This window comes from Canis lupus, chromosome 30 (genome assembly GCF_011100685.1).
Source record: "Canis lupus familiaris isolate Mischka breed German Shepherd chromosome 30, alternate assembly UU_Cfam_GSD_1.0, whole genome shotgun sequence".
NCBI classification, from domain to species: Eukaryota; Metazoa; Chordata; class Mammalia; order Carnivora; family Canidae; genus Canis; species Canis lupus.
The window spans coordinates 22,867,346-22,880,939 of NC_049251.1; the positions used below are offsets into that span (position 1 = coordinate 22,867,346).

At 48.2% G+C, this 13,594-nt stretch overlaps 1 protein-coding gene across 1 annotated transcript in view; it reads left to right on the top strand.

Moving 5' to 3' along the window:
* Positions 1–1,164: 1,164 nt before the first annotated feature.
* CGNL1 (cingulin like 1) overlaps positions 1,165–13,594 on the top strand; it is a 166,187-nt gene continuing 153,757 nt past the window's right edge. The window contains 2 exon segments of the mRNA XM_038580532.1: positions 1,165–1,224; positions 4,074–4,216. The gene's annotated coding sequence lies outside the window, so the exon portion shown is untranslated.

A 13,594-nucleotide genomic window follows, 5' to 3' on the forward strand; every position in this document is an offset into this window, starting at 1 on the left:
ATATTTTCTCCCATTTACTATTTCTTTTTAAAGCCTTTTTATATCGTTACTTGAAATTAGTGAATTTTCAAGCGTCCACTTCATTCAGTGTGTCAGCAACCATTGATGTACTAAGTACAGATTGTGTGTGTGACATTTCCTTGTTTTCTCAGGCAACCTTCACAACCTGGTGGGGTGGGCATCCCAGTTCCTCATTTCATACTTAGCCTCAAGCTCTCCCAGCTGGTCTGGGGCATCCTGCAGTTTCCCCTGGAATGGGCCTAAACTAGATGCTCCAGATCTGGTTTCCAATCCCAGTCTTAAGACCTTCAGCTGGGGCAGCCCCGGTGGCACAGCGGTTTGGCGCTGCCTGCAGTGCGGGGTGTGATCCTGGAGCCCCGGGATCGAGTCCCACATCGGGCTCCCTGCGTGGAGCCTGCTTCTCCCTCTGCCTCTCTCTCTCTCTGTCTATGAATAAATAAATAAAATCTTAAAAAAAAAAAAAAACCCTCCAGCTGGGGCAGCCCCGGTGGCTCAGCGGTTTAACACCGCCTTCGGCCCAGGGCATGATCCTGGAGCCCCGGGATCGAGTCCCACGTCGGGCTCCCTGCGTGGAGCCTGCTTCTCCCTCTGCCTGTGTCTCTGCTTCTAATAAATAAATAAAGTCTTAAAAAAAAAAAAAAAGAGACCTTCAGCTGTGTGACCTGGTGGCCGGGTAGGGGTGGGGGTGGCTCCTCCCCCCACTCCCCTGCCTCCCTAGCACGGAGAAACTTTTATTATTGTTAGATTGTAAGTGGCACTTATCATCGGACCCTCCAGCGGTGTCTAGACGTAGTAGGTGCTCAATAAATATTTGCAGAGTTGGTTGCGGTGGAAAACAACGTCTGCCAGGGTTGGGGTTAAAAGGGCTGCAGGTGAAGGGAAACCCGGGCTCGGGGCGGCGGGAGGAGACGGGCGGGGGGGTGGGGCGGGAAGCCGGGAAGTTGGAGGTTTGGAGGAGAAGGACACCCCGGGGGGCGGCCGGGGGCGGGAGAGCGTCGGCTGCGGGGCGGGGGGAGGGCGGCGCGGCGCGGGCGGGCGGTGGGGGCGCTGCTCGGGCCCGCGCGGCCCCTGCCCCTCCTCCGCGGCGGGCGGGCGGGCGGGGCGGGGCGGGGCTCCCCGGCCTCCGGGCTGCGCGGCGCCCCTGCGCTCGGGCCGGGCTCTGCAGGCTGCGGCGGGAGCGGGACCTGCGCGGCGGCGGCGGCGGTGAGTGAGGCGGGCGGGGGCGCGGGGGGCGCGGCGGGGTGGGGGGCTCCCCTCCCGGGCTGCGGGGGGCTGCGGGGGCCCGGGCCCGCCTCCCTGCGGGGCAGCGGCGTGGGCAGCCTTCGCCCCCGCCCGCGCCCCCGCACCCCCGGCCCGCCCCGCCGGACTTGGTTTCCCTGCGGGACGGTCGGGGGCCGGGAGGGGCTGCGGCGGGCCGGGCCGGGCAGGTCTCCCCCGCCGGTCCCGGGGCGCAGAGCCTCGCTTTCCAAGGGACTTTTGCAAGTTGCATCATCACCCTTTGGCCTCCGGACAGGTGCTTGGCTACCGCGGTGGGGCTTTCAGCAACTTTGGGAGCGTACGGTCCGCGCCCCCTTCGCCCCGAGGAGCGGTGCCTTCATCGCTGCTCACAGCGCGCCGTGCGGAACACAGCGGGACTTCTTTGGGGGCGATGGTTCTCCAACTGGACTGCACGTCTAGAGGGTTTTTTTTTTTTCTTTTAAATACTGATGCCTCGGCCCCACTTGTAGAGATCCCCATTCAGTGCTTGGGTAGGGGTGGGGGCAGCCTGGGCAGCGCAGCTAAGAAGCCGGGTGATTCTCCTGTGCGGCCGCGTTGAGGACCTTGGCCTTGGGGCTTGCTCCCACAGCCACGTTTTGAACTGCGAGGGGAGATCAGTGCTAAGCTCCGCTCCGCTCAGGCACTCTTGACTTTACCTTCTGTAGGCCGCCTCCACACCTGGAGAGCCCGCTGCCTGGGGCTTGCCAACCCAGGACTGCATGCAGGTGGTGTCTTTCTCTGGAATATGCTTTGTTTCTTGTGCCCTTCTGTTTACAGTAAATATTGCCAGAGCACTTTGTGTTAAGGAGGTGGGAGTGTAGGAATTAAAGCCACGGAGTCCTTACAGGATCAAGGTTATAATACAGGGTTGTCCTGCTCAGGGAAAACAAAGTGATAGTGTAACGTCCTACTTGGAAAGGATTTCAGATTAAAAGGAGGAAAAGTACTTTAGAGCTCTATTAGCTTTTGGAGACCCCCCTGCCACGGATCATGATTTTGCGTGTTGGGATTTGTCCTTCAAGAGAGCAAGCTAACAAGATCCTTAAGGTTTTGTGGTTGATTTTTTGTATTAATGTGTGTGCATTGTGACTTAAGCTTATTCTGGTTGTGGGATTAAGCCCAGCAGATACAACACCGTGTCTATTTCTTGTTGATAGAGTTGTATTTGAATTACGGAATTGGTGCCTCACAGTAGCAATGCACAGCTGAGGTGAGTCTTTAGCCACGTTTGGGATGGGCTTAAAAATGATAGGGAAATAAGACTAAGAAAAAATTGAATATGGATATATATATACACACACATATATGCTGAATTTGATCATATACATTTTATTAAGAAAGTGTGTTCTCAGTGTCCATACTATTGTGACAGTCTGCTTGGATCTTGGTTAATTTTCTGTTGTATCTAGGTGTGATGTTTGTATTAGATTCCCACCTGGATATTGCTCTCTGACCACAAACCAGTGGCTTTCATTTTTTCTTCCGTGCTGAATGGCGCTCTGTTTCACATTTTTCTTAGGATTGGGGTGACTTTTAAGAGAATGCTCTCCAGGGGTGGAGAAACGTTTTGAGTTCATTTCTAGCCCGTAACACGAGTCAAAAGAACATTCATTTTGAAAAGTAAAAAATTGTGTAGTTTTAGCAGTTGGATTTTCTTTTCCCACCTTCTACTACCATACCCTGCTCCTATCACTGTGTTCAATTGCTGGAAGTGGGGCAGCTGTGGGAGCGGTCTTAATTGTCTTGGCTTGAGAATGGAGGTTATGTGGAGTGCATGGTCTCACAGGGTGGCCCCTGACCTGAATCCTCAACCTTTGGGGAACAAGACCATATGGAAATTGTTTTCCCACTGTTGGGTTTTCCCCCCCCCCCCCCTCCTTGGACCAGGCCAACAAAATGAAGCCTGCCTTATTTTGGTATTGTGTAGTACTGCATGGCTTGTAACCTTTCTAGCCTTGTTGCCATTTTGGGGGAAAATGTTTATTTGAGGATGCTGTTGAACTCTTCCTATCTGAAAAGTAGTTACACTGTGAATAGAATAGTGCATTCTGGACCCCCTTCCTTCCCCCCCCCCAAAAAAAAAGTAAGAAAGGAAAAGTGCATGTACCTGTGGATCTAAACAGATTTATTGGTTTCTCACTTTGGGGTTGCAGCTCTGATATTCTAAAATGATTGCAAGTGAGTGAAGAAAAATGTGAGGAATGTTAGCAAGGGGCTTCTTCATTTAGCAAAAGGGTATATGACACTCAGAAGAGTAATCTTTGATTTGTTACGAGGAGACTACCCTATAGGGGAAAGAAGTTTGGTTTTTTTCTTTAAGTAGGGACGTTTAACTCGCTTGTACTGTTGGGATGTGGGGTAGGTAAAGAAACGTGATGGCTTCCTTAACTCCCTTTCCCCCGAAACCCATTTATTGAAGAGATGCCATCGACCTTTAAAAAAAAACCCCAAAACACCAACTGATTTTGTGCCTTTCCTTTCTTTGCCCTCTCTGACCCGGGCAGTGCAATGGCTAAGAGGTTGGCACCAGCGGAGAAAAACAAAGTTCAAGGCAATTGAATATTGGGTAATTTTCCCTGAATGGCCAAGTGCTTACTTTATTTTGTCGCATGACATTGCTGTTATCAAGAAACAAATGATGACATGAAGACTCTGAAAATGGAAAAGGAAAAAAAAAAAGGGATGTGACGGGAATGTCCCCACGGTTGACTGGCTCTCAGGGAGGGGAAGCTTTATTGGAGTTTCCCGTCCAGTGCCCTGGCTCGTTCTAGCCTGTCTTTTCTTTTCTCCTCCAGGCACTGTCCACTGTCAGTCCCCCGAGCTGGTATCCCAGGGCTTCATCTGAAATTCACACCAGGTTCTTGTTGGTCATTTGTTTGCCCCAGTGTTCGTCCAGCAAAGCTTCGCGTTCCCTCATTGAGTTCTTGGTGAAAACAAGGTACAGTCCCTGACTTTTGGAGCTCAGAGTCTGATGGGGATGAACACCTTGGCTTACGGGGACTTGGGAGCTCTTACAATGACAATGAATACACTATGAGGGGCAGCCAGCTAGCCTCACCCGGATAAATAGCTTCTCAGTTCATTGGCACAGCGGGCCCAAGGGAAGCTTTGCTGAGGTTTAAATTAGAATTTATTTAGTTTTTTTTTTTTTTTTAAGATTTAATTTATTTATTCATGAGAGACAGAAAGAGGCAGAGACATAGGCAGAGGGAGAAGCAGGCTCCCTGTGGGGAGCCGGATGCGGGACTTGATCCCAGGATCCTGGGATCACAACCTGAGCCAAAGGCAGACTCTCAACCACTGAGCCACTCAAGTGCCCCACAATTTATTTAGATTTTACATCAAGATTTTTTTAAAAAAATTTATTTATTTATTCATGACAGACACACACACAGAGAGGCAGAGACACAGGCAGAGGGAGAAGCAGGCTCCATGCACCAGGAGCCCGACGTGGGACTCGATCCCAGGTCTTCAGGATCACACCCTGGCCTAAGGCGGCGCCAAACTGCTGGGCCATCGGGGCTGCCCTGTTTTCTTTTTTCTTTTTTTTTTTTTTTAAGATTTTATTTATTTATTCATGAGACACACACACACACACACACAGAGGCAGAGACACAGGCAGAGGGGGAAGCGGGCTCCATGCAGGGAGCCCGCGATGTGAGACTCGATCCCGGGACTTCAGGATCACGCCCTGAGCTGAAGACAGACGCTCAACCACTGAGTCACCAGGCATTCCGTGTTTTCTTTTTTTTTTTTTTTTTTTTCTTTTTCTTTCTTCGTGTTTTCTTTTTTAAAGTAGGCTCCACACCCAGTGTGGAGCCCAAAATGGGGCTTGAACTCATGACCCTGAGATCAAGATCTGAGAGCTGAGATCAAGAGTCAGACTTAACCAGCTGAGCCAGGTGCCCCTGGACATGAAGTTTTAAATGACTGACTTCAGTACTTGTTGACAGAAAGGGGACATCTGGCAGAGAGGTAGTGGGGAGTGAGGAAAGAAGAGGCCAGATTCTGCAGATGCATTTTTTTTGGAGGAGCGCTTAACCAAGCCAGTGGTACAGGGGTGTTACCTGGGGTTGGGGAGAAGGTGGAGAATGTGGCTGGATCCATTTTTGGCATGATGGTAACTGGCAGGGGATCCCTGGGTGGCTCAGAGGTTTAGCGCCTGCCTGTGGCCCAGGGCGTGATCCTGGAGGCCCCGAGATCGAGTCCCACGTCGGGCTCCCTGCATGGAGCCTGCTTCTCCCTCTGCCTGTGTCTCTGCCTCTCTCTCTCTATCTCTCATGAATAAACACATAAAATCTTAAAAAAAAAATGATGGTAACTGGCAAAATAAGCTTCATTGGTGGTGACGACCCCCGCAGTGGAGCGGGTAGGAGAGTACATGGTGCTATGTTAAAGAGGCAGCGGTGGTACTTGGAGTAAGTCAGTGATTTGGCTCCTGTCTGCAAGCTCCAGCCAGCATCCATGTGGCATGCGTTCATTCTTTATCGTTCTGTTGTCACCCTGGCTCACATTTCCTTGGACAGCCCGAAAATTGGACTTTCCACTATTTTTCCCTTCAAAAGGTGGTTTCCAAACATCTGACCCATTGGGCTAATAGCCCCAGGGTTATAAGAGGAGTTACCATTTGACCTCCTCCCAAGTGCCGGGTATTGGTCTTCTGTAGCTCTGAATCTGTACCTACTCGGGAGGCAGGGGGCAGTGTCTTCACCTTACAGTGAGGAAGGTGAGGCCCAGCGAGGAACCGGTTCCTGTGGTAGCTCACAGCGCTGTAAGGAAGTAGCAGAGTTGAGGTTTGAGAGCATTGAGTGTTTTCTACTGCTCCGTGTGCTCCAGCAGAGCTGACGAAGAAAGGGTGTCTTCAGTGCCCTATTTTTCTAACATCCAGTCCTCTTAGGTCTGTATTGATTTCTCATTTTCCCTTTACGAGGTGATGGGTAATGTTAGATGGAAGACCACTGTGGGCTTGTCATCGCAAGGGACATTTTATGGAATCTTACGGGTTTTTTGTTCTGTTTTGCTTTTTAATGGAGAGGGTAGATTAAGCTGTTCAGACTCTGAATGGATCCCACATCCCAAGTGAGAGAGACAGAGCTCCACATTTCTGCAAGCTCTGCAAACTTCTCAGTTTCTGTAGATAATTGGTTGTTGGGTAAGAAATTAAAAACAAAATTCAGTGTTGGACATTCTGGAGCAAAATAAAGCTGTGCGCATTCGGTTCTTATTTATGTGGTACTTTCGACAAAAACAAACCTTTGCTGCATAGCAATTACCTCAAGCTCCTAAAATTACAGGTAGTGAGGGCTTCGAGGCCCTATGGGGCTATAATTAGTAAAGATGAGTTTAAAACAGGGTTAGTGAGTGTGTGTTCATTACTACAGTGGGTTGTAGCGCAATATTTCAACCTGAGAAGGATCAGCTCCAGGGAACATTTGTAGGGAACTCGGTGGAGGGTTGTCCCATGGAAGTAACGTGTTTGGGATTAGAGCACAGGGCATTTGCCACAGACATGGATCATTTCTGCCAGCCTGGCTGGCAGCGTCTTTGTTTATTTTATATTATTTTTTTAAAAATATTTTATTTATTCATGAGAGAGAGAGAGAGGCAGAGGGAGAAGCAGGCTCCATGCAGGGAGCCCAATGTGGGACTCGATCCCAGGACTCCAGGATCACACCCTGAGCCAAAGGCAGCCACTCAACTGCTGAGCCACCCAGGCGTCCCAGCCTCTTTGTTTAAAGGGACCAGTTTATTCCCTGCCACCCAATTGAAGGGGTTTCTGCTTACTACACAATGGTTCAGGTTGTTACTATGTAGTGTGGTTTTTTTAAAGCACTATAAAGCCCCTTTATTATTAATAATCTTTCACTGTTGCTTATCTTGCCTTAGTCACAGAGGACTGAGGGAAGGTGACCAAGGTTTTCTAGTTTTGGCTTTGGTAATTCTCTTGGATTTTACCTCTGACGCCCCCTCCCTCCCCCAGCTCTCTATCCTTGCATTTTATTGCATTTGAAACAGGCCTTCCACTTTCCCTTGCAAATCTGTAGTCTGTATAAGGGAGAGGACCTCCTGGGGCCAGGACTCCACTCAAGGATCCTGTGATATCAATGTTGTTAGTCCTATTTTCCAGGGCAGGAACCTGGTGAGGTGTAGAGTCGGGTACCGAGTGGGAGTTTGGGGATTCCATCTCAGAATTTCAGACTCTAAACAGCTGGCCTCTTTGGACTTCATTTGAAAGGAAAAATAAATGGCCCAGTTATTAAAGCCATTTATCAAGTGAAGAGCTTCTAGTATATCCTATAAATTAATATATATCCCAGAGCTTCATTGTAGCTGTATTGATCGCTTAAATTTTTTTTTTTTTTTTTTTTTTTTTGCCTAGGAGATTTTTATCCTTCTTATTAAAAACAGTGACTCACTTAGAATTATGCAGCAGCAGCTGAAAAGTTGCTTAGCCTCTCTCCTTGCCCTAATCTAATATCAAAAACCTGGAAAGTTTACTGAGAGTGTGATTACAGTGAAAGCTTTAGGAGTTGGAGAGGAACTGGGAGAGAAGGAATGGGAGGAGAGATAAGAGTAGTATGCAAAGAGACTGCAGGGCAGATTTTACCAAATTTAAGATTTCTTTTACTTGTGAGTTTCTGGTTTGGGGCTTGAGCCCCTTTGTTCCAGATGTAGGCGGATGAGCTCAGCCTTGCTGCCCTGAGCCATCTGTGAATTTTTTAGGGGGGAATTTGGGTATGGTGAGGGTGTAGGGTGAGGAGGAAGCGGGGCGGTGGGGAGTGGTGGAGGGATTAGAGCCACTGGTTGCCTCGTGTCTGGCCTGCCCAGGACCGGGTCCCTGTAAAGAGCCTAACTTCTTTAGGCTCTTCTGTAAAGACCACCCCTGAGATGGTCGTGGCTGGATGGTGTACAAAAGAGGTGGGGAGGAGTCTTCAGATTTCCCCAGAGACCTGCCCAAGATCAGTGATTTTCATAATTATAGCAAATCTTCTGGAGCACTTACTTCCAGCCCTATATGAGAGGCTTTTTTTTTTTCCTCAAAGATTTTTTTTTTATTAAATAAAAAAAAAAGATTTTATTTATTTATTTGACAGAGAGCACAAGTAGGCAGAGTGGCAGGCAGAGGGAGAGGGAGAAGCAGGCTCCCCACTGAGCAGAGAGTCAGACAGTCAGACGCGGGGCTCCATCCCAGGACCCTGGGATCATGACTTGAGCCAAAGGCAGATGCTTAAACGTCTGAGATATCCATTCACCCTCCTTCTTCATTTCTTTGACCAAAACAGGCCTGCTTGTTTTGCCTTTGTCTCACAGTTAGAATAGTTGATGCCTTTATGTACATGTTCCACTGCCCACAAACCTGTAAACCCATAAAGAGGAGGGATCTCTCCACTGACTGTATCCTTGCATCTGGTGAGATAGAGGTGCTTGGTGAAGTTTCGTGGAAGGAAGGATGGAGGTCAGTTGGCCTTTCGAAGCTTGATGTCCCTGGATTTCGTCCATCTCTAGCAGCTACAGTGATTTCTAAACAGGAAAGAAACAAACACGAGGGAACATATGGATGTATTTCATAAAAGTAATCAGAATTCCTGAAAAATGCACATTAAAAATATTTCAGGTTCAGGGGCAGCGTAGGTGGCCCAGCGGTTTAGCGCCGCCTTCAGCCCAGGGCCTGATCCTGGAGACCCGGGATCGAGTCCCACGTCGGGCTTCCCGCATGGAGCCTGCTTCTCCCTCTGCCTATGTCTCTGCCTCTCTCTCTGTGTCTCTCATGAATAAATAAATAAAATCTTAAAAATATATATATATATTTCAGGTTCTTGTGGCCATGATCTTATGTTTGTAGGTAAAGCGTTTAAGCGTTTATTCTCAGGTCGTGCCTGCACCCAGCTTGCAGGGTGCTTTGTGAGTAAAGAGGCCCTTCAGACTTTCCGACGTTGTTGGGCCTGCCCTTAGGGGCAGAGCCAGCAGAGCATATTTTCTTTGGGGTTGAGTACTGAATACCAGGAGGAGGCTTCAGGCCCTCCATCTGTTTTCCTAGGGCCACAGACCTAGAAAGTGGTTCTGTCCCTTGGGTTCTCATTCTGTCTCCACAGCATGGGTGAGTGTGTTGGGGTTTCTCCTGCGTGTTGGCCCTTTGCTAGGAGTGTGGTGTTCTGGGCACCTTCCACTGCCATCTGGGCTTGTTTCCTCACCTGTAAAATGGGCGTGCGGTGCCTGCCTCCTAGAGCTATTGGGGCCATACATCTCTGACACGAGAGAGTGACTCTCAGATGGGGCCCTGCTAAGGACGTTTGGTGATCTCTGGGGACATGTGTGGTTGTCACGATGGGTGTGGCGGTGGTTACCGGCATCTAGTGGAGAGAGTCCGGGGATGCTGCTAGCCTCTCTGCACAACAAAGAATTATTTGGCCCCAAAAGTCATGTCATGCAGGGCTGAGAGCCCTGGCAAGGTGGGACCTCTAACTCTGTGACTGTTTTTAAAGTTTATTGGCATGGGAGGCTGGGCCAGTGACAAAGCCCTCAAGGAAGGAATGAAAATTAACCTTTTATTGATGCTTCTGGGTTACCCCACAGGTGCCCCTGAAATGTGGGAAGAGCTACTCTTGTCTCTGTTAAGCATTTGACTTCATTTGTAATTGCTTGCATCTATTTACATATAAATAATACATATACATTTACATATAAATAACTCATATGCTAAAACCCTTTACATCTCTGGGTAGTTAAAAGCTGGTCTTCCCTCAGAGTGGGGTCTTGGGTGGAAGCCAGGCCCCTGCACCGGTATGTGACTGAACATTGGCCATAGACTTTATGAGGTTTGCTTTTCTTTTCTATGAAAGAGGACAGGTCACCCTCTTACCTTATATTGTTTCAGAAGTAAGTAAAACAAAATAAAATCATTTTTGCATATGCACATGTGAAAATAGCTCTCTACGCGTGTAAAGGTGTGGTATGGTTCCTAAGAGGCATGCCTTTTGGTTGTGGTTTTCAGGGAACCCTGTTCCTAAGGGGCCACTGAAAAGGATTAGGGCTCAGTAGCCAAAGAATGCTGCGTTGCTGGCAGGGTGGTAAACTAGGCCTGAGAACATTCCTGCAGTAGAGCACGTGATTCAGAGGCGGTGCAGGCCTGGTTGGGAGGATGTGTGTGGGTGTGAACTAGCTGGTCACCCTACCTCTGGGTTCACTCTTTGGCTTTTCCCTTATTTATTCTGGGAACCTAGGCAAGCTCCTTGACCTTCCTTGCACATCAGTTTCATCACCTGTGAAATGAGGCTGATGATAACACCACCACTACCCTCCTAAGGACAAGTGTGGGGAAGTGACGTGTCCCCGAGAAGTGTCCTTGACTGTGTGGTGCACGTGGGAAGCTTAGCTCAAGGGATGCTTGGGTGGTTCAGTGGTTAAGCATCTGCCTTTGGCCCCAGACATGATCCTGGAGCCCTGGGATCGAGTCCCACGTCGGGCTCCCTGCATGGAGCCTGCTTCTCCCTCTGCCTGTGTCTCTGCCTCTCTCTCTCTCTCTCATGAATAAATAAATAAAATCTTAAAAAAAAAAAAAAAGCTTAGCTCAATAAATGCGTTATTACTAAAATACTATTTTTTTTGGCCTACAGCATGTGTAATTTTACTCAGGTGAGGAAGGGATTACTTTTGGTTAGAAGCTGATGAAGTTTTCTCTGGAGTTCCTGGTGTCTTTTTTTTTTTTTTTTTTTTGTTAAGATTTTATTTACTTATTCATGAGAGAGAAAGGCAGAGACACAGGCAGAGGGAGAAGCAGGCTCCATGCAGGAAGCCCGACGTGGGACTCGATCCAGGGTCTCCAGGATCACACCCTGGGCCGAAGGCGGTGCTGAACCGCTGGGCCACCTGGGCTGCCTGTTCCTGGTGTCTTTTAACATTTCACTGTAGTACAATACACACAATGTAAGATTGGCCATCTTCACCAGTTTAATCAATTTAAATTTTAAGTGGCGTTAAGTACATTTATAATGTTGTGCAACCGTCACCACTGTCTAATTCCAAAACTTTTTTTTTTTAATTTTTATTTATTTATGATAGTCCCACAGAGAGAGAGAGAGAGGCAGAGACACAGGCAGAGGGAGAAGCAGGCTCCATGCACTGGGAGCCCGACGTGGGATTCGATCCCGGGTCTCCAGGATCGTGCCCTGGGCCAAAGGCAGGCGCTAAACTGCTGCGCCACCCAGGGATCCCCCAAAACTTTTTCATCCACCCAGAGGGAAGGCCTGTCCCCACAGAGCAGTCATTTCATGTTCCGCCTTCTTCTCCGCCAGGCCCCGCAACCCCTGGATTGCTCTCCAGCTCTGTGGGAGTTGCCTATCCTGGACATTTTATATAAATGGGATGCTACACTTCATGGCCTTTGTCGCTGGCTTCTGCATTCAGCATCATGTTTCCAGGCATCTCCATGCATCACAGCAAGTGCCAGCACTTCATGCCTCTTTACCTGGTCTTTTCTGAGAGCGGCCCACACCTCAGTTTCATTGACCTGTTCTTTTCCCAAGTCCTATCCTGTTTGCAGGCATTTAAATGTCTTTCTTCCTTTATTTTGGCCAGCCTTATTTTTTCCACCATTGCTTCTAATGGCCCTTGAAATGAATACTGGAATGAAATGCTCAGCTGGGTTCCTGGTGCTGCTGGGAAGTAGGTCTTATCAGGTAGTTTGTTTCTGTTGAAGAATTAGCAGAAACGCACACCAGGCCCTTGAGTTGTGCTTCATTTCCCCAGGACAGCGTGGCAGGTTTGAAAAACAAGTGTCTGGAAAACACACCTACCAGGCCTCTTTCATTCCTCTGTTTAAAAGCTTTCCACAATGAGAAGTGGCCCTCAATTAAGTTGGTTAATAAAAACCTCCCCCTGTTTTAAAGCATTCTTGGGAAGAGTTTACATTGAACGCCACTGTGGGCTTCTAAATGAGAAGCTGTGGAGTGAGTGATCCTTAACCTGTGACTTTAATAATATCCTTTGCTTTAGATTTCCAGGTGGAGGCCTGGGCCAGATTTGTAGCTTGTCATTGATCCAGACAATCTTGACTCTATCCCTGTCCCTCCCCCTTCAGCCAGACTGGTCGAAGATTGGACAGGCCTCACACGGCCCAGAGATGTAAACCAGCTCAGTACAGAGGGACCAAGGGGGTGCTGTGCTCCCCACAGCCCCTGTTCTGACCTTAGTAACAGGGCAGAGGGCTCCAGTAAGAAGATGTGAAAGCATTTAGGAGAGCAGCTCAGGGCTTCTGAGGTCCTGGGTCCTTCAGGAGAGGCCTGAGCTTTCTGCCACGATTTGGAGCTTTCTTGGGCTAACGAGGATACAGGCCCTTAGAGCTGAGGATGCTCTGCTTTTTGCTCTGATTCTGGAGAGATGAGTAGGACCCATACAGCAGAAGCAGGATGTTGGCTGCTTTTGGGGGCTTACAGAGTTTCCTTCTTAGGAAACTTTAGAATTTATCACAGAAATAAAAAATAGATTTTATCACAGAGAAAAGCTATGTCCAGAAAATAAAGGACCCTCTAGGATGCCTTCCCTTTGTGCTGCTTTCCTGGGGATCCTCATGATGCTGGCCGAGGACAGGAGGGTTGGCGAATCCAGAGTCACTGGCACAGGCTGGGATTTATAGAGAAGGCCGCAGAGCCTGGCAATTACCAGCCTGGACTCTGGCCCTGGACTGCTTGGTCCAAATCCTGGCGTCTTGTGTGAGTTAATATGTCTAAGGTGCTTAGAGCAATGTCTGCATAGGGAGGTGTATATGCATGTGTTCTTATTCTTCTGGCACTTCACTTTTGTGAATTCCCAGTTTGAATTGTAGAAATGCTTCTTGTTTTCAAAGCCAATTCATCTCTGAACCTGGCAGGCTTGGGAGAGGGTGATATCACCGGACCCTTAAAAAAGCATGACATACAGATGGAAAAATCATGCTTGATCAGTCCATGAAGGTTCCCTGAGAGAGAAAATAAAATGTGCGAAGAAGGGCAAACCCATAGATACCATTTTAGATTTCCAAAAGACCTTTGAAAAGACTTCATGCCCAAGCCTATTGAATGTATGAGTCTCCCACAACTCTCTGTGTGGAGGAAAATTTAAGAAGGAATATGGCTCAAACCCATCTCTGTTTGTCCTCAGTAAGAGGAGAAAGGGAATGATGCAATCTTCACATTGCAGATGAAATGAAATCTTTTTATTATTATTATTTTTTTTTGAAATGAAATCTTTTTAAAAGTAAAATGCAAAGACATTGAAGTTAAACCATAAGGAGTTGTGTGGTTTTCTTTCTTTCTTTCTTTTTTTTTTTTTTTTTTACATT